The sequence below is a fragment of the Camellia sinensis genome, chromosome 3 (genome assembly GCF_055761805.1).
Source record: "Camellia sinensis isolate YWXY chromosome 3, ASM5576180v1, whole genome shotgun sequence".
NCBI classification, from domain to species: domain Eukaryota; kingdom Viridiplantae; phylum Streptophyta; class Magnoliopsida; order Ericales; family Theaceae; genus Camellia; species Camellia sinensis.
The window spans coordinates 140,563,451-140,584,499 of record NC_138963.1 but is presented as its reverse complement, the minus strand read 5'-3'; positions in this window follow the sequence as shown (position 1 = coordinate 140,584,499).

Genomic DNA, 21,049 nt, shown 5'->3' with positions numbered 1-21,049 from the left:
CACTATATTATTTGCTCTTACAATTTAAGTATTAATTTGAATTTTAAAATTAATATATCATAACTATAATTTATCAAATATTTATCAAATCTAAACCGCTTAGCATAAATTAATATATCACAACTTTTTTGACTTTTTAGTTAAAAAAGTAGAGAAAAAAAAAATATTTGGGATAACTTTTTGACTTTTAATGAAAGATGTGTGATGAAATATTACAGTAAAATCAAAATGACCATTCTACCCTTGTTAACTTTTTGACTTTAAACTTTTTGGCTTTTGGATAGTTTAATTTAAAGGGCAAAATAATAATTTTGCTCTCTAAGCTTCTCACACACGCTTCCCCAAATAGTATAGACATTTTAACTTTTTTAGTAATTTTTCAATTTTTTGACTTTTGTAGTTTATCCCAAACTGATGCCATAACTAAAGAAGAAACTTTAATCATAATTAAAAAGGAAAATTGAATAACTAGGGAGCATATGGTATACTTTTTTTAAATGTGTATATTAGGGAAAAAAAAAAGAAAAAAAAACTGAATGCATAGGAAACAAGTCGGAATATGCTATTTTTATTTTATTTTATTTATTCTTTTAATCCTATGCCCTCGAACATAAAAAAATTAATTAATTATGACTCATTTATATTTTACTTATTGAATTTCAAAACTCAATAATTAACCATTTCAAATTATTATCTTGTTACACTTAAGGTAGGATTCTATTCTAGAATAACACATTTTGTTAAGATTTTGTTATAGAATTTAAGGCAAATTACATGTACCTCCCCCGAGGTTTAACTAAATTACAGATACCCTCCTGAGGTTTATATTTTCATAACAAATTGTCCCATGAGGTTTATATTTTCATAACAATTTGCCCCCTAATTTGTTATGCAAATAGTACCTTCAAGGGAGTATCTGTAATTTCTCAAATCTCAGGGGAGTATCTGTAATTTTGCTAAACCTCGAAGGGGTTATGTATAATTTTCCCTAGAATGTAAAAAAAAATCAGGTTGAAGAATGTTTGAGGGCTCTAATTGAGCACCTCTAATCTATCCCTAATGATGTGGAATGAATCTCACTCATCACTTGTCATCCTTCCTCTCTCTATCTCTTTCTATTCTCTCTCTCTCTCTCTTTTCTACCTCATTAGAGATCAAAATAGGAGTGATGTATTAGGGAATGTAACACTACTCAATCAGGTTATGTGTGAAGCACATAATATATTTACTAATTTTTTAAGATAATAATACCCTTTATTAGTTTTCTTAAGATAATAATATCCTTATCTATTGATCTTATTTATAGTTTTCTCTCCCTAATTTTAGTGGCAAAATGCAAATGAGATCACCATATAAGGATAGTATTATCTTAAACATTTAATAAAGAGAGTGGCTTTTGACTGGGGAGGTATTATTGGGCTTAATGGGCCTACTTTTGGACCCCGCATCGATGATCTGAACTGTCATATTTTAAAATTTGTCGAGTACATCATTATTGCAAAAATCAAGTCAATCGGATAATAAAAACTACGTGTTTAAATCAGTTTTGTATAATAAAAAAAATGAATTGCAAAAAAATAAATAGTTCATACAAAATTGATCTGAACACATGATTTGATTTGCAGGGATGATGTACTCGACGAACTTTAAAATGTGAATGGTTTGAATTATCGAAATATGACTCAAATATTAGTGCATTGGGCCAAACTAGACAGTTCAGTCCAATGGAGGACTGGAGACAATCCAGTCCTTTAATAAATGTGTTATATACATTATATATGATTTGATTTTATATAAATTTTTAACATAATCTCAATGGAATGGTTAATTTTAAATTTTTTTTTTGAAATGATTAACTATTAATTTTTGCAGTTTAAATAGAGAAAATGTAAATTGGTTATGGTTTAGAGAGTTAATTTAATTTACCAAAAACAAAATATCTAAGGAGAGAGAATCGCATTAGGAGGAAATAGGAAGAAATTACAGCAAGAAAATTATACTTGCACCATAATTTTATTTTTTACACTTATTTTTTCATTACATCATTAAAAAAAATTAAAATTCTCATTGCACCTTTTATAACACCAAAATTAACCTTAAATTAAACTCTTTTTCAAATTCATACTGATTTTTCTCATTACATCTATTTCTTTTTAATTACTCTGGTGTCATGTTACTGAACAAATTATATTTGTCCAACTATCTATTGCCTCATGTTTACAAATTCACTTTTCTTAAAATATTATTTTTTTAAATTTTTTTTAAGATGAGCATGTTTGGTTATATATTGCCAAACAATTTAGATTATTTCGGTGTCATGTTGCCGAACAAACTAAATTTATCCAGCCATCTGTTGCCGTACGTTTATAAATTCATTTTCTTTAAAATATCAAGCATATATAAACAAATGAAGTGTATAAACATCTATAGTTTGTTAACAATTCATTACTAACTTTACTACAATGAGTAGAAGTATAATCTTTCAAAACAAAAATAAAAATGTCGAAATAACAAATTGAAAATAATTGCTAGTGAGTTACCAGATATGTATTTTATGTTCGGCAGAAGGTTACTGAACAAATATTTTATGTTTGATAACGGGTTACTGGATATATATTTTTTGCTCGACAGTGTGATTCCAAATTATTTGATTTTGTTCAATTCTGGTACTTTGAACAAAAGTTAAACAACTCTATTAAAAAATGAAATGAAAACATACAAAATAAAGAAAAAAACTCACCATTTCATTTTTTTTTGGTCTTTCACCACCATTACTTCGTCTATTACTTTGTTTTATGATCAAAATATTATGATTCTTACTTTTTAAAAGTAAATGTATAGCAAAGAAGAAGAAATGAGAAAGAAAGAAAAGAAATAATGATTGAAATGTAATGGGTGTAAAAAAAAGTAATCAAATTTATTTAATTTTTACCTTTTATTCTTAAAACGTAATTTCATATATGCAAAAATTTTTATAAAAAAAATTGTCAAATAGAAGGTTTAAATAGGTAAATGTGTTGAGTAATACTAAAAAGTTCAAAAATTCTATTAAAATTTCTATCGAATGTACATAAGTATAAAATCTATACAATATGAGTCTTATATAAATCTCACATAAAATTTTTAAGATCTCCAATATTTTTGATAAAAATTTTAAACCAACACCTGTTAACAAAAAAAAGAAAAACCACCAACCCCAACCGCGTAATATTTAAGGGCCTTTTCCCAAAATAGGCCAACCTACTAAGCCTTTTTCCAAACTAAGCCTAGTTTGACCGAAATTCTCAGAATAAACTGGAGTGTGTTTCCAAAACACGCTTTTAGTATGTTTCTGGCCTATGCGGGCAAAATGAATAAAATCATAAAAGCGTGATTACAAAACACATTTTTAATTAAGAAAATACTGTTCCTATTAGCGTTTTCATTTTAGTGAAAACGTGTTTCAGAATCGCGCTTTCAATAGAAAGCGTGGCTAGAAACCAAGCTTTTAAATAAATCTGTTTTTAAAAGAAAGTGTGGTTCGTAACCACGCTTTTAAAAGTCCTTGAAATTAGTAAAAAATTGTTTGAGATTATTTTTATTTTTATTTTTATTGATTTCTCTTCAATCCACATTCTGTAATTCACTCAGTCATCTTTTAGATCTCTATATATAAATTATTCATATAGATTATCGTATTGATAAACAATCTTAGCTACCAAATTTTATTATTTTAATATTTAAAAATAAATTATGTAATTTTAAAATTATGTTTCTCATCTATTATTTTTTTAAAAAATGATAAAATTATTTATACGATTATCAGATCAATTTGATATTTACATAAATAATTTATACATACTTTTTTTTTTAAAAAAATAAACAGCATGAATTGTCTAAAGAGTAGTGATTAAGAGCTCTAAAATTAGATTTCTGATTTAAGCGTAATGATGTGGCATAAAAAAATAAAAAGAAAACCACAAACAAGCAAACATAAACATCATATCAAAGATTATTAGACTAAGATTTTACCATTGAATCGATGATCACCGCTTATGACTTTAAAAATATAAAAGTAAAAAAAATATGAAAAAATATAAATTAAATATTTGGTTAATTTACCTGATAATTTTGTTTTTTTAAATTTTTATTTAAATATAAAATTTTAAATTAAAATTTTATTTTGTTATATAATTCAAATATAATTTAAAAAAGATCAATGATGGACAAAAATCAAAAATCAAAAATCAAAAATTAAAAAAGAAGAAGAAAATTAAAAAAGAGAACATTTTGTGCAGTTTCAGAGAGATTTTGTCGGGTTTGTCCCAAACTAAGCCTCTATACTAATTTATTTCTCAAACTAAGCCTACTTTCGCTGAATTTTTGAAACTAAATATTTGTTGTTCCCTTAAATATTTGTTGCCAAGAAATATTTAAATAAAACTTCACACAACATATACAAAGTATCTAATTTGCTAATTACTACTACGAACAGGAAAACAAAATAAAGATAGGACTACAACACTTCAGAATGACGTAGCTAGTTCAAACATAAGTATCCCACAAAAATAATTTGTGAAAACATTCAACATAACACAATACATAAAATAAAGCGACGAGTACAATACTTAACAGTTACATAGACAAATATTAGACAAACCTTTCACAAACTCATTGTCGAAAGAGTTATTTTAACACACACAATACATAATTATGGATAACCTAATATGATTTAGTAGACAGATAGACGCCTAATCCTTGCTCAAATCGACAATCTTAGAGTCTGAACAATCTGAGAGCTCAGGGTCAGAGAGAAGTGCAGGATCCTCCTTGACAGCCTTGATAGCCTCACCATTTGGTGTTGTTCCGTTCTTCTTGGCATCCGACTTAAGTATAGATAGTTTCATATCGCGAGCTGACCTACGGCGCATTTGAGAAATCTCAAGTCGAAGTCTTTCACATAGTCAATCAACATTATCTGGATCTTCCTTTTAGATCTCAACGGAATGTGCTTTCGGCATGTTCAGTCGATTTTCCCGACATAATCTTTCCATTTGCACGTGCTCTATAAATAGTGCGGGCCACTTTAGAAGTTTAGCGTCTGCTAAACCATATCATGTTTGATTAACAGATGGATCCTCCACGAAACCACATGGATCTCGATAGTACTTGGGCATGACAAAATGCCGCTTCCCAAACTTATCATGATAAGCACAAGAGGCATCTAACAAAGCAAACGGTGTTTCAACTTCAACATCGCCACTTTCCCTTCCCGTTCCTTTTCCTCGGCGTGAACTCTTACCTCTTTCGAAGTTTCTACCCCCTACGGGTCCCCTTCCCGTTCCTCTTCCTCGTTGTGAACTCTCACCTCTACGATTCTTACCCCCTGGCATGAATGTGTACTCCATTTGATTTTTACTTAATAAATGAATGATAGTTTCCTAGGGAGAACTGAGTGGAAAGGTTGTGTGTTTACCATCATTCCTTCAGTTCTTTATATAGTTGTTTGTCAACACTATTGCCATGTGGTCGTATTAATGTGATTAATAATTCAAATCTGAAATGTGATTAATAATTCAAATCTGAAATGTAAGGAAAAAACAAAGCATCTAAGTCGCGCTGCACAAAGTCACATGCCATTAAAAGCCCACATATTTATGAGTAATAAACAATCAATGCTAAACACGCTCCACACAATCAGTACTTCAATCGTCACTTGAAGGTGACTACTCACTTTTTAAAAAAAGACCAATCATCCGCACACTGTTTACTGTGGCCATGTGAACTTGGCCATTTCACTGAGTCCTTTAATTTATTACGTCTGTTAAAATCACTGCATCACTGCATGACTAAGAAATGTTAGATGTATTACTGCGACGACTTTGACGGCACTACTCACTATATGAAAAAAAGCAAGAGGTTGTACCATAGCTACTGTGGCCATGTGAACTTCAACAATTCATAATGGGATGAGAGGGTGTCAGAACAAAACAATAAAGCTACTGTGCCCATGTGGCCATGTGAACTTGGCCATTTCATTGAGTCCTTTAATTTATTACGTCTGTTAAAGTCACTGCACCATTGCATGACTAAGAAATGTTGGATGTATCACTGCGACGACTTTGATGAGACTACTCACTGTATGAAAAAAAGCGAGAGGTCGTACCGTAGCTACTGTGCCCATGTGAACTTCAGCAATTCATAATGGGATGAGGGTGTGTCAGAACAAAACAACAAAGCTACTGTTCCCATGTGGCCATGTGAACTTGGCCATTTCATTGAGTCCTTTAATTTATTACGTTTGTTAAAGTCACTCATCACTGCATGACTGAGAAATGTTGGACATATCACTGCGACGACTTTGACGAGACTACTCACTGTATGAAAAAAGCAAGAGGTCGTACCATAGCTACTGTGCCCATGTGAACTTCAACAATTCATAATGGGATGAGGGGGTGTCATAACAAAACAACAAAGCAATTAGACCCTTTGTGTTTAAAAAGTCACCCTATATAGCTTCAAATAGATTCATAAACCTTGAAGAGAAAATATTATAGAGTTGGAATGTATTGAAGATTAATTTGTAGTAGAGTACTTATAGATGGGCTTTTCGATGTATAGAACTTGAAAGTGTTACAGATAAAAGTTAGCCTAGTATGCAAACAAGAATAACACCGACTTAAATCAACACATAATTAACTTGAAATTAAATTGGCTAAATTTCTCCAATTAAATTAAATTTAATATGCAAGGTAAAAGGTGAAATTAAACTATTGTATAATGAAAAATAAATTAAATTATATTTGTAAGCGGATTTGAACTTTGCTTAAAACCTTCAGATATGCACTGAGTAGTCAATAAAAGTCGAAGTGACAACTCCTATAAAGTTGATGCATAGTTGTTCAGGTCATAAAGGTTGACGTGACAACTTTTTTACAATAATTTGAAACATACAGTTACCATGTGAACTTCCTGAAGTATCAGTACTTCATTGTCGGCATGTGAGTTTAGAGTTTATAAGACATGAATACTTGCATCCATCTCCATTTTGAAATTGTGCATGTTACAACAACTGTGTATATGTGGTATAAATATCGCATCATACCACAACAAAAGTTTTATAGATATATCGAGCGATATCATCATGAGATATACGGTGGTTGACCTATATTCAGCAATGGGTCGCCATTGGGTTGTAGATGGAGATGAATTTCAATACCCATGAAATCCAAATTTGTGTTACTCACATGCCGCCGTCAATACCATAAGAGTTGAGTGGGAATTGTGAATAACTCGAGCAAACGTTCTCGTTGAGCTATGTGTGAAGTTAATATTAAATTTCCTCACCGGTTAGCCATGCGTATGCCAACTGACACTCCACAGTTGTTGCAAAGGGCATTACATCGTATCCGCGACGAAGTTAATCGCATGACCCAACGTTTGCAAAGGTCTGAACTAATGAAGACCGCAAATGAGTGTGCCGAAGATGGGTTAATGGATGATGCGCACCAGTACTTCATCTGGAGCATGGATGCTATGTGTGAATTTGATATTGAGATGTCAGATGATGATGATAATGAATGAAATTGTTTGGATGAATGACCAAACCATTTATCTTGTAATGGATTTGTAATGCTTATTCACAACTTATCAATGAAGGGAGAAATTTCAATAGTTTTTGAATAGTTCTTGTAATTCTACAAATAACAATTACCTTTGCTTTCTCTCCGTTATTGTTATTTTGAAGAACGTTAATTGAACTAGGCTTTCATGATTTTATGCATTATTGAAGTGGAATATAATGATGATACTGAATGAACTTGGTTGCATGTATGACCAAACGTTTTTATTCATTATAATGGCTTTGCAATGCTTATACATGAGTTATCAATAGGAAGAGAAATTCGTAACAAATCTTGACATGTGTACTTATAAATGTAGTGATTTCATAAACTTTAGCTTCATATAACAAATAGTTAAAATACATCCGTAAGCTAGATGAACAACAACATTGCCTTACACCCTAATAACGAGGATACGACACAACATACAAACATATATGAAAGATAAAGGTGTTTGATTTCTCATTCCTTATCTGACATGTGGTAGTCAAAGAGATATTTTTCATTATTTAAGACATTATTTTACTCAATCACTGTCAATTCTCTATTGCTTGCTCCTGCCATTTTGGTGGCTAGCTGAAGCATGAAATGTCAACATCTCCACATCAACATTCTGTTGTTCTCCTTTTTAATTCTGATAACTGCTTTTTCATAGTCACTCACATTTCGTCTAGCCATGGTCAATGAATGACGATGAGGTACCGGTGCCCCAAAGTTACGTAGATCATTAAATAATCCTTCTTGCTCCGTTACCCTAAACGCCCATTCTGCTTGGATACCAGCATAATAATCCTTCGGACTTAAATACTTTTCACTCTTATAGTCATAGGTAAATGGAGGTAGTAGCCACACTTTTGGATTTCTTTGACGGCGTGGACTTCCTGCACCTCTTGAAAACATTGTTCATATAATAATAATAATAATAATAATAATAATAATAATAATAATAATAATAATAATAATAATAATAATAATAATAATTGTAGATATATTACTATTGTTATGACTTGAACAAACATCATACCGGGGGTAACGCTATTTATAGACATGCAAAAGAGATGACATGGTGACAATAATTGAGATGTTGGGGCACTGTGGAAGAAGTGATACCTATGATGTTATTTTATCTTATTCATTTCATGCAATCCTGAGTAATATGTTGTCCGTGACTTTATGTACCCGTGATGCAGTCACTTTGGCAGACTTAATCACCATTCAATTCATTATAGTTGCTTTTCTGACACCCTTCATCCCACTATGACAAGCTCAAGTACCATGGCTTGTTTTGGTGTCACAATGAGTAGTCGCATCGGACATGCACTTGCAGACCAAAATTACAATTTCATAAAATTAGAAATGAAAGCAGAAAATAAACGGACGTGGTTGTCAGATAAAATAATAATTGTGCGTCGTCTTTTTCACAATGCAATCCTTTCATATTCGAGTAGTGAGTTGTCAAATTAATCAGTAATGCAGTGACTTGTCACATGGCCACAGTAAACTATTTTTTGATGCTTGCTTTTTTAATACAGTAAGTAGTCACTTCGAACTAACGATTTTCAGTACAAATTGGTGTTTGCAAAAAATTATAAATTAAATCATTAAATGAAACAGAGGCTTTAATTTTCTTTGTTTTAAAGCAATACTGTTTATAAACAACTATGAAATAGAGTGCAAGTAAATACACAACCTTCCAACTCACTTCGACCTACAAAATTATCGTTGATTTTTTCACCAAAACAATGTTTAAAACAAAACAAAACAAAATAATGAAATGGCCACTGATATGTAAAGAAGATTGGCACTGCAACCTATATTTTATCTTATTTTCACTTTATGAAACTTAACAGTCATCCCTTTTTCTCCTCTTTGCATTTTCTGCTTCTTTTTGTATTCGGTAAACTACACTTACCTCCCTTGAGATTTTTGACAAATACAGAAATCTCTCCTGTAATTTTAATAATTACAAAAGTCTGCCCTACTTTAACTGACAATATCAATATTCTCTCATTTTCGTATTGTTGTCCACCAAACTAACCGAAGCTACTGATGTCATCAAAAATAAATACTGAAATGCCCATAATACCCTCAAGTGTCTTGAAATGCCCATGAGCTAAGTTACATGAGATAAAATTGAAATTATTTTCTCAGTCACAGATAGCACTGTGAAACACACCTACAGTCAAGTACATAGATGTAGAACATGTACCTCAGTCAAAAACTTATGTTGCTTGGGGTTTTTCGAATACTGAGGGGAGTAAAGTTGAAATACAATCTCAAATCGCGTATGAGAATGAGTCACCCACAGTCAAGTAAGAAGATGTACAACATGTACCTCAGTCAAAAACTTCTGCTAGTTGCGGTTCTTCGAATACTGAGGGGAAGTTGAAATACAATCTCAAACCATCCATGAGAATGAGTCACCCACTAATATCTGGAGTTGTAATAAAAATAGCGAGTGTGGGCTCGACTTTTTCGCGCCCCCTTTCAGAGAGCTCAAATTGGTCCTATAGTTCGGACTTCTGTCACGGTTCTGAATCTAGTCTCACAAGTGCAATGTGAAACTGATAATCACCAAAGAGTCCAATTCGGCAAATCATTTTGGAAAACCAATTTTGAATCAAATAATGCCAAAGCTGAACAGCTTTGCCAGATTATAGAGTCGCCACCTAAATATTTTATTTTTTGGAAATTTAGGAAACCCTGACTCATGCCAAAGGCCACGTGTCCATCATCACGAAAGTTGTCTCGGCTCGGGAACTTGGGTACGAAAGGGGAAAGTCCTGAAATGAGCACCCCCGCTCGCCCGATCAAAGATCGGCCTCTACTATCATGATATGTTGTTTTATAAACCTCATGTGTTCTTATTCCGGTTATTAGCTAACTTTACTATGTGACACACACAAGCAAGTATAGACTAAAATCGCAAGAATTGGAACATTTCAACTCATGTTTGTTTTTGAAAATGGTTTGAATTTGCCACCCTCAAGTGGGCTAAAACACGGATTTGCCACCTCAAGTGGGCTTAAAACATGATTTGCCACTTCGCAAAGTGGGCTTAAAACTCACACTCGTCGAATCGTTCCAATTCAAGCAACAAAGCCTTCATCCATAGGTTTTCATACAGTTAAGCATTTAAGCAAATAGCCTCATGGTAAGCATACGAAACATGGCAATATGGCAATCACACTCATGCAAGTATGCTAAAGCATAAAACTTACCGAGTACTCCAAGCCAAAACAAAAACTAGTTAGAAATATGCATGATCCTAACTATATTAAATGACTAATGCAATATATGCAATGATGCAATTAATAGGCTCGGCTACCTAATCATGGTATTTGCAACACTTTGATAGCTTGCTTTGAAACACGTATTCAAAGAAGTATTGAATTGACAATGTAGTTTGAATGATGCGCTGAGTCTCGGTGCATGCAATACAAATGAATGGTGCAAACATGCAAGCATAAGGTATGCTAATCGAAACATGCTCCTAAACTAACCATCGAAAGCGGTTAAGTAAAATGGAGAAAGACATGGGGTTGGAAGACATACACACACACACGTACGCTTATTACAATATTACGCCCTCGCGAAGGAGGGTCCGAATAAATAAGCTAACTAGCTACACAAATTAAGCTAACTATTACAACACAAAACTAATTAACTAACTTATTCAAAGCTAATTAATTACAAACCGAATTAAAGAATTAGTTACACTAACTAATTAAGTACAATATTTGAATTGAATAATTAGCTACGCTAACTAATTAAAGCAATTAAATGGCCTCGAGGGCGAGGGACACATGCATGCTCGGTCGGCTTCCTCCCGAAAATCCACCGCCTTGCCATCGGACGCCTCTGTTTACACTCGTTTGATCTTTGAAAATTATGCCAACTCCCAGAATGCCTTTGCTCCAACTCAGGAACACACTGGTGCAAAATTCATTTCTGGCCGGTCGGCTACCTATGGTGGCTGTCGGCTACCATTGGTGGCTGGTCAGTTGCTTCTGGTGGCCAGTCGGTTGATACAGGTGGATGGTCGGCCATTGCTTTTCTGGACTTCTCTTTTTTGCTGCAACAGAGAGCAAACAGAGGCAAAGCAGTGTATTCTCAAGGAGTGTATGTACTGCTACTCTTCTTATCGTTACACAAGTTCAAAGGAGTGTAACTATTGGTTCCTAAACCATCAACCAAGAATTTTCAATGCATGATGGCTAAAGAATCAAGCGTGTACAAGCTTAATGAGTGCAAAACAAGACTCAAAAGACCACCACCCTATCATGCATGATCAAGGATGATGGTGACCAAGGAAAATGGCACATTTCATTACTTTTGAGTATGAAATGTCCCATTTGCCTCGTGTTCGAATTAACGTCCGCTCCAAACACATACAATGCAACACAAAATATGCTTTATCTTGCTTCTTTTACTTGTCTAATTTTATTTACTTATTTTAGATTACCAATCCATTTTTTAATTGATTAGTCCAAAAGCGAGTGTCCTCTAATTGAAAGTATGCTTAAACCACAAGTGCCTTGAGCATGAAAGAGTCCTCATGCCGTTGGTTAGTAGAAACCCTTAAGAGAGGATTAAAACCATTAAGCACAAGTGTCTCAATTTCACACTCAAGCCAACAAAGGGTTCAAAGTCATTTTCAAAATAAATGAAAGAGTGAAGAAGAGAGGGAGATGGCAGAGATTTTAGTGTTGGAATGGGATGCAAAATGACACTAAAACGTGTAAGTAACTCATGCAAGTCATGTTTAAAAGTCTAAAACATTAAGCTAGTGAAAGAGATTGCACTACAACCACACAATACAAGCCCCAAAGGACCAAACCAGCTCAAAACAAAGCTAAGACCAGTCAAAATAGTAACAAAAACATGCTCACATGTTAAGCTATTTAGGCTCACAAACAAGACTCAAGAGCAACTTTCAAAAGCAATGAAAGAGTGAAGCAAATGAGTATGTGACAGATCTATATATGCTGAAATTACATGTAAAAAGGCATTACAACATACAATCAACTCAAGCAAATCATGCTTAAAGCTTTAAAACAATGAGCTAGTGAAGACCATTACACTATAGGCATGCAATACAAAGCTCAAAAGGTACAAACACTTCAAAATAGTCCTAAGATAGCCTAAAAGAAGTCCCAAAACATGCTTGAAGTGAGCTAAAGATAGCTAGAATAAAAGGCCAAAACATAGCACAAGCTAAACTATTAAGCACAATTGCACTACAAGCATACAAATCAAGCCACAAGTGTTCCAACCAACCCAAAACATAGCTGAAACATGCCAAAATAGAGCCTAAACCATGCTTGAATTAAGCTAAGTTAAGCTAGAAAACCAAGCTAACATGTGAAGCAACCTAGGCATGGAAGGAAGGCACACGGAGGGGAGGCTAACCCTTCCAATTTTGGACTTCAAAATGAGATTTTTGTCACTGAAAAACCTTTGAATTTTAGTGGGAAAAAGGCCCAAAAAATTTGATTTGAATGTGATGAAAGATAGCACAAAAAGCTTAACAAGCCAAAGAGCCAAAAGGGGGGACAACTCCCTAACTCACAAAGGCTCCAACCACCATTTTTAGGACTAAAAAACAGAGGTTTTTATAGTTGAAAACTAGGCCAAAAATAGTACAAAAAGATGGTGAAACAAGTTATGCAAAACAAGTTTAAAAGGTGAGTCTTATACCTCTTGAAGCACAACACACTTTAGGCACAAATGAGACACCAAATCAAGCTAAAATCACCTTCTAAAGCTCAAATAAGGTCCCAAGGAATCTCAGTCCAAAGATAAGAAACTTTGATCAAGGATGTCTAGGCAAAGGAGAAGTGTATCTCTACTTGTATGCACAAAAGGGCAAGAGAGAGAAATCTAGAGAGAGAGAATTATAGAGAGAGAGTGATTTTAGAGAGAGAGGCTCCCAAAATTTCCAACCTTGAAAACAATAGGGAATGGCCTCTATATATAGAAAAATATGGCTTCAGGTTGAAAATATCTGAATACAGGACAACTGGCATAGTGTAGAACAACTGGAGGAGAAATATCTGTAAAATCTGAGCTTTCTGGACACTTGTGGCCGACAAGGGTCACTCTTGGCCGACCTATGGCTGGAAAACTCCATTTGTGGCCGACACACTCCACCAGTGGCTGACAACAAAAACTGGTTCCTAGCCCCGACTTCAAACAGACATATCTCCTTCATCTGGACTCCTTTACAAGTCATTCTTGAGTCTAAATTAAAGCCCCGGAATTCTTCTCTCCAATGGTGTTAGCCTCACATAAAATTTGAAGTGTGCAAAAATATATGCTTGTTTTAGTGAAGACTGCTCATTTTCAGCTCAATCGGATTGATGCCTAACTTCAACCAGCCATAGCTCCCTCATTTGGACTTGGATTTAGGAGATTCTTGAATGTAAAATGAAGCCCCAGAAGTTCAATTTCCAATGGAGGTGGCCTCATAGCTGAAATCCAAGTGTAAAAAAGGATAAGCCTGATTTAGCGAGGGCTGCTCGACTCTTTCTTAACGGTTCATACCCAACTTCTTCCCCAACTAGGTTTCTTCCCTCTCCTCCACCTTTCTTCAACCCCAAACCTCTAAACAAGATGTTTTAAAGATTTTTTCAAAGATTTCACCTCTCTTTCATTCATTTCTACTTTGTCCTTGCTTGGTTTACCGAAAAGCGCAACATTTAACGAAATGCGAGCCTCGGAACATCGCAGGAACTTTTTTTTCAAAAATATTTTGAAAGAGAGAGTTTTAAGGTCTAAAATTCAAAATGGTTTTGGTCCAAAAAGGGGTTGTGGGTTAGGATTTGACGCTCTCCTTGCCGAAGAAATCGAACCTTTGCACAAGATAGCCTGCACCATCAAGTAAGCAATCGGTGGCGCCCAAGTCTTATGGGTAGTCAAAAATGGGGTTTCTATAGCGAGTCCAATGGTGGCAATGAGTGGGCTGTTGAAAAAAATTAGATTTTGGGGAACAACACAACGTCAAAGGCAAATGGCTAAGGATCTACTAGAGGGGGTTGGGGTTCTTCGAGTGAAGAGGGCCACAGTGATGATGGGAAGGAAGGAATGTAAGGTTGGCAAATTACAAAATTTCGGAGCTGTAGAAACAATCTCATTTGCAAGTTGTTGGTCCAGTTGGGGGGTTAATTTATTCTATTATTAAAGGGGAACACCAATTTTGGTGTCATGAAGCCTAGCTTACAAATTTTTTTCTATTTTTCCTAAAATGACCATAACTTGTTAAATAATCTATTATTTTAAAACTTATATCAATTTGTAATTAAGGGTCAAATCATAAATTACTAACTCAGTAAATAACTTCCACTTTTCCACTTCCCACATTTCAGAAACTGCTGTGCAGTTCCACGTTTCACCATCTTCTCTCTCTTTTTTTTATTTAATTTTTTTATTTTATATTTTAAATATATAACAAACTACTGTGTAAGTTCCACAGTTCATCATCTTCACTCTATTCAAAAACTAAAATTTGTTTCTTTTTTTTTTTTTTAAAAAAAAAGACTATTCAAGTATTCAAGAACTTTTTTGTTTCTTTCTTTCTTTCTTTCTTTCTTTCTGTTTTTTTTTATTTAAATATTTTTTTTTAGGTGTGGAGAAAGACTATTGATGTCACGACCCCAAACCGCCCCTAGTAGTTTGGTGCCGTGATGGCCAGTAATCCGTAATTACCGAAGGCCAACTTTTCAAAACTTAACACAGTCAGAGTACGAATATAGGGGGCTCACAAATGCGGAAGCGATAAATCAATTACAAGCGGTCCATAAGAGCTGTGCGTAGATTAAAGCAGTGCCAAACATTTCCAATTAACTTCTCAATTTAAATACAACAAGGTACAAAAAACATGTTACATCTTGATCAAAAGGCTTCTCGAGCCGACATATACAAAATACAGCTAATACAAGTCAAGAAGCATGATTTTCAAGAATTCGCCGACATGCAAAACAGGGCATCGCCGACGTAAATACAAAGTAAGGCCGACAAATACACGAATCCAAAACAAGTATCCCAACGAACTAGGCGTCGCCGCCGTCCTGCTCATCACCTACATATATATAGAGGGGTGAGTACAAAACTCAGTGAATGGTACTAAAAATAAAGGTTTTACATGAATAAAGCCGAGGTCCTTCAAAACGAAACACACCAAAACTTTAGCAAGGCAAGTGATGAACCGTATTCATCGTCAAATATCGTAACATCAGCGAGACAAGGGATGAACCGTATTCATCATCAAATATCGTAACATCGGCGAGACAAGGGATGAACCGTATTCATCATCAAATATCGTAACATCGGCGAGACAAGGGATGAACCGTATTCATCATCAAATATCGTAACATCGGCGAGACAAGGGATGAACCGTATTCATCATCAAATAACAAAAGCTGTACGATCCGTAATCGCTTGGTCAAAAGTATTGCGAAAGTTTAGAGTCCTCCAATACAAGGGACTTGTGCACTTGGTACCGCGAAAGTTTAGAGTCCTCCAGTACAAGGGACTTGTGTTACTTAGGCCCGTAGCCCGATTTAACAAGGACCGTATCCTTTACACATAGTACTGCGAAAGTTTAGAGTCCTCCAGCACAAGGGACTTGTGTTACTTAGGCCCGTAGCCCGATTTAACAAGGACCGTATCCTTTCCAAAGACGGCATCAAAACAAGGAGTATACTTGACTCATCAAACAAGAGCTATTTATTCATGCTATCAAATACTTTCGTCAAACAAGCAAGCAAGATTTATCAAAACGAGTATAACATAGCTTTATCAATAATACCACTCACCTAGTTCTTCAGGTGTAGACTCGAAGCAAATATCAAGGACCTACAATCACGTGGCAAGTCACATTCTCAAAGCAAGCTCCAAATACATGCAAATGATCTCGACATTCATGCCAGATCTAAGTCAAAGACAAAACAAAACAAGCTGGGAGCTTAACCACTGCTCCCGTTTCTCGAAAACACACTGGGTACCGCCCAGGGCTAAGCCGAGGTCCCGTTATACAGAATCAGGAAAAAACCTGGGTTTTCCTTTGAAGAACATGGAGAACATGATCATTGAAAGATGGATGCAAGCTCACAACTTGCTACAAAAATCTAAGTTTTCATGCCAAGAGTTCAAAATATGGACCTAAGTACCCATTCAAGAAGGTCATGCAAGAACAAACACAAAAACATGGTTTTCGTTCCAAACTCTACGATCAAAATGAGACTTTGTTCAAGAACACATGAAAAACCATTTTCTCTTTCTAAAACCAACTTCAAAACGATGCATGACATGCAAAACAAAACCGATCATGCAATGCAGCTAGATATTCAGCAAGAGCAATCAAAGGAGATCAAGATTCTAACCTCAAAACTCGGATCTAACGGTTCAAGCCACAAAGATCAAGCTTGGAAGACTACTCTCACTCAAGAACTCTTCTTCCTCCTCTCTAGAGCTTCTCTCTCTAAAACAAAGATTTGAGACAAGAAATGATTTGTTTCAAGGTCTGTCGGCTGTCTTAACAAACAGCTCGGACACGTGGCATTACCGGGTTGGTTCAGCTCCAAAAAGGTGATTGATGGACAAGACAAGCCTCTGACAAAGCTTATGCAGCAAGCTCGGGTAAGACACATCGGCAACAAGATGACATCGGCTCAAAACAAGGATCCAACAACGGGATGGAAAAACATCGGTTAGGGAGGACGACGCTTGACTAAGCTGTGCCACACCTTGGCCGGGGTGCGCCACATCTCGGCCTAGGCCATACCTGCCTGCGGACAAGGTTCAAGTGCAAAACATCTCGGCAATGAATGCCCGAGGTGAAGATGGGGTTGAACAAGATCTCAAGATGGTTCTAAGTACAAAGGGTCAAAGGCGGACTAAGCTCAGGATGATCTCGGCTACACACACACACTAAGCAAGGAACAAAATCATGCAAGCAACTTAAGCAAATCAAGCCAAGATAAAACCTGTAAATTAACATAAGCGGCAAGACCATGCAAGAATGTACGCAAATATGGCAAGAGCAGGGTGAGGGTTGTTACATCCTACCCCCCTTAAAGAAGTTTGGTCCCCAAACTTAGATTACCTTGTTCCCAGAACAACTCCGGATAACGGACTCTCATGTCCTCTTCCTTTTCCCACGTGGCTTCTGTGCCATAATGCTCCTTCCATTCGACCTTTACCATCGGTATCGATCTGTTCCTCAATTGCTTCACTTGTCTGTCAACAATCTTCATTGGCTTCTCCTCGTAGCCCAAATCTTCATTAACTGTGATCTCGGAATGATCAATTATATGCAGTGGATCTCGGATGTACTTTCTCAACATCGAAACATGAAACACATTGTGGACTTGGCTCAAATCTGGCGGCAAAGCAAGTCTGTAGGCAACGGAATTAATTCTCTCAAGAATTTCAAATGGCCCAATATAGCGGGGTGCTAACTTACCTTTCTTTCCAAATCTGGAAACTCCTTTCATTGGTGAGACTTTCAGGAATACATGATTCCCAACTTCGAACTCTACCTCATTTCTTCTCTGATCGGCGTAGCTCTTTTGTCGGCTCTGGGCAGTTTTAATCCTCTGTTGGATAAGTTTAATCTTTTCTGTTGTCACTTGAATCAATTCGGGACCAAGCAAAGTTCTGTCCCCGACTTCGGTCCAACATATCGGCGACCTACATTTTCTTCCATACAAGGCTTCATACGGCGCCATGCCAATGCTAGCTTGGTAACTGTTATTGTAAGCGAATTCCACTAAAGGCAAATGTGTTCCCCAACTTTCTTGGAAATCCAATACACAAAGTCTCAGCATATCTTCGAGTGTCTGAATTGTCCTCTCTGTCTGCCCATCTGTCTGGGGATGAAAGGCTGTACTAAACCTCAGCTCGGCTCCGAAAGCTCTCTGAAGACTCTGCCAAAATCTAGAAACAAATTTAGGATCTCGGTCTGAAACAATTGATATCGGCACTCCATGAAGTCTGATAATCTCGTTCACATATAGCAAGGCAAGTTGATTGGCGTTGAAGGTAGCCTTAACGGGTAGAAAGTGTGCTGACTTAGTTAACCTATCCACAACAACCCAAATTGAATCCATACTCTTTGGTGTTCTCGGCAACCCAATCACAAAATCCATGGAGATGTGCTCCCATTTCCACTCAGGAATCGGCAAAGGTTGAAGAAGTCCTGCTGGTCTCTGATGTTCTGCCTTCACTTGCTGACAATGTAAACACTGGGACACAAATTCGGCTATTTCTCTCTTCATATTTGGCCACCAGAAGGTCTGTTTCATATCTTGATACATCTTGGTGTTCCCTGGGTGGACAGCAAACTTGGAACCATGAGCTTCCTGCAAAATCTTTTTCTTCAGCTCTGGAATGTCGGCCACACATAACCTTCCTTCAAACTTGAGTACTTGGTTTTCGATGGTATACCCTGGTCTCGGCTTCGTGTCAATCTCCTCGGCAATTTTCTTGAGGAAGTTATCCTCCATCTGTCTCGTCTTTACTTCGTTAACGATAGTCGGTTCTGCTGACATCACGGTTAAACACGCCAAATTTCCATCTGACTTCCTGCTCAAAGCGTCGGCTACACTGTTGGCTTTACCGGGGTGATATTGAATTTGCATATCGTAGTCTTTTAACAACTCAAGCCACCTTCTCTGCCTCAAATTCAGTTCCTTCTGAGTGAATAGATATTTTAAGCTCTTATGATCTGTGAAAACCTGACAAGTAGCTCCATACAAATAGTGACGCCAAATCTTTAAAGCAAATACCACGGCCGCCAATTCTAAGTCATGGGTAGGATAGTTTTTCTCATGAGGTTTCAACTGACGAGATGCATAAGCTATAACTTTACCCTTCTGCATTAATACACAACCCAAACCCTTATGCGATGCATCACTATAGACATGAAACTCTTCGTTACCTGTTGGGAGTACGAGCACTGGCGCTGTAACTAACCTCGTCTTCAGTTCCTGGAAGGCTGACTCCCGATCTTTAGTCCATTCATACAGTGTTTCCTTCTGAGTCAGTTGCGTCAATGGAATTGCAATCCTGGAGAAATCTTTCACAAACTTTCTGTAATAACCTGCCAAACCCAGAAAACTACGAATCTCGGACACATTAGTCGGTCTCGGCCAATTCACTACGGCTTCGATTTTGCTAGGATCAACTGAGATACCCTCTTCACTAATCACATGACCTAAGAATGAGATAGTAGGAAGCCAAAACTCACACTTGTTAAACTTAGCATACAATCTCCGTTCTCTCAAAATCTGCAAGGCAAGTCTCAAGTGATTTTCGTGTTCAGTCTTACTCTTGGAATAGATCAAGATATCGTCGATGAAGACAACTACAAACTCATCTAAATACGGCTTGAAGACTCTGTTCATCAAATCCATAAATGCAGCAGGGGCATTAGTCACTCCAAAAGGCATTACTAAAAACTCGTAGTGGCCATATCTTGTTCGAAAGGCAGTCTTCTCGACATCTTCGGCTTTAACCTTAAGCTGATGGTAACCAGACCTAAGGTCGATCTTAGAAAAGACTCGCGTTCCTTGTAATTGGTCAAGCAGATCATCAATTCTAGGTAACGGGTACTTGTTCTTAATGGTGACCTTATTAAGTTCTCTATAGTCGATACACAAACGGAGTGTGCCATCCTTCTTTTTAACAAATAGAACAGGTGCTCCCCATGGTGAAGTGCTCGGCCTAATAAATCCCTTATCTAACAACTCTTGCAATTGCAGTTTCAATTCTCTAAGTTCAGCGGGGGCCATTCTATAAGGTGGTTTGGAGATCGGCTGTGTTCCCGATATAATATCGACCGTAAACTCTATTTCTCTATCGGTCAAGTGGCCAGGCAATTCATCCGGAAAGACGTCGGGGAAATCACTAACAATCGGGATGTCGGCTAAGTTAACATTTCCATCCTGATCACTCAGTATACTACACAAGTAACCTCGACACCCTTTCTGAATCAACTTACAGGCCTTAATGGACGAAATCAAGTATGGTGGGGGCACTACCCCTTTACCCTGGAAAGTAACCTCGGTTAGGTTTGGGGGTCTCAAGGTGACACCTTTCGAAACACAATTAATAGATGCATTGTTTGCAACTAACCAGTCCATTCCCAGTATAACATCAAAATGAGCTAGGTCTAGAGGCATCAGATCTACTAGCAATTCAACATTCTCAATCACAACAACACATGCTCTGTAAATGGATGCAACAAACATGGATCTCCCAGATGGAGTAGATACAGACAACACATAATCAAGGGGCTCTAGTTCTCTATTAATTTTCTCAGCAAACTTGGTAGATATAAACGAATGAGTAGAACCCGAATCAATTAACACATAAGCATCTTGGGAGCAAATTAGTAAAATACCTGACACCACTGCCTCAGCATTCTGAGTGTCTCCTGGTACTAA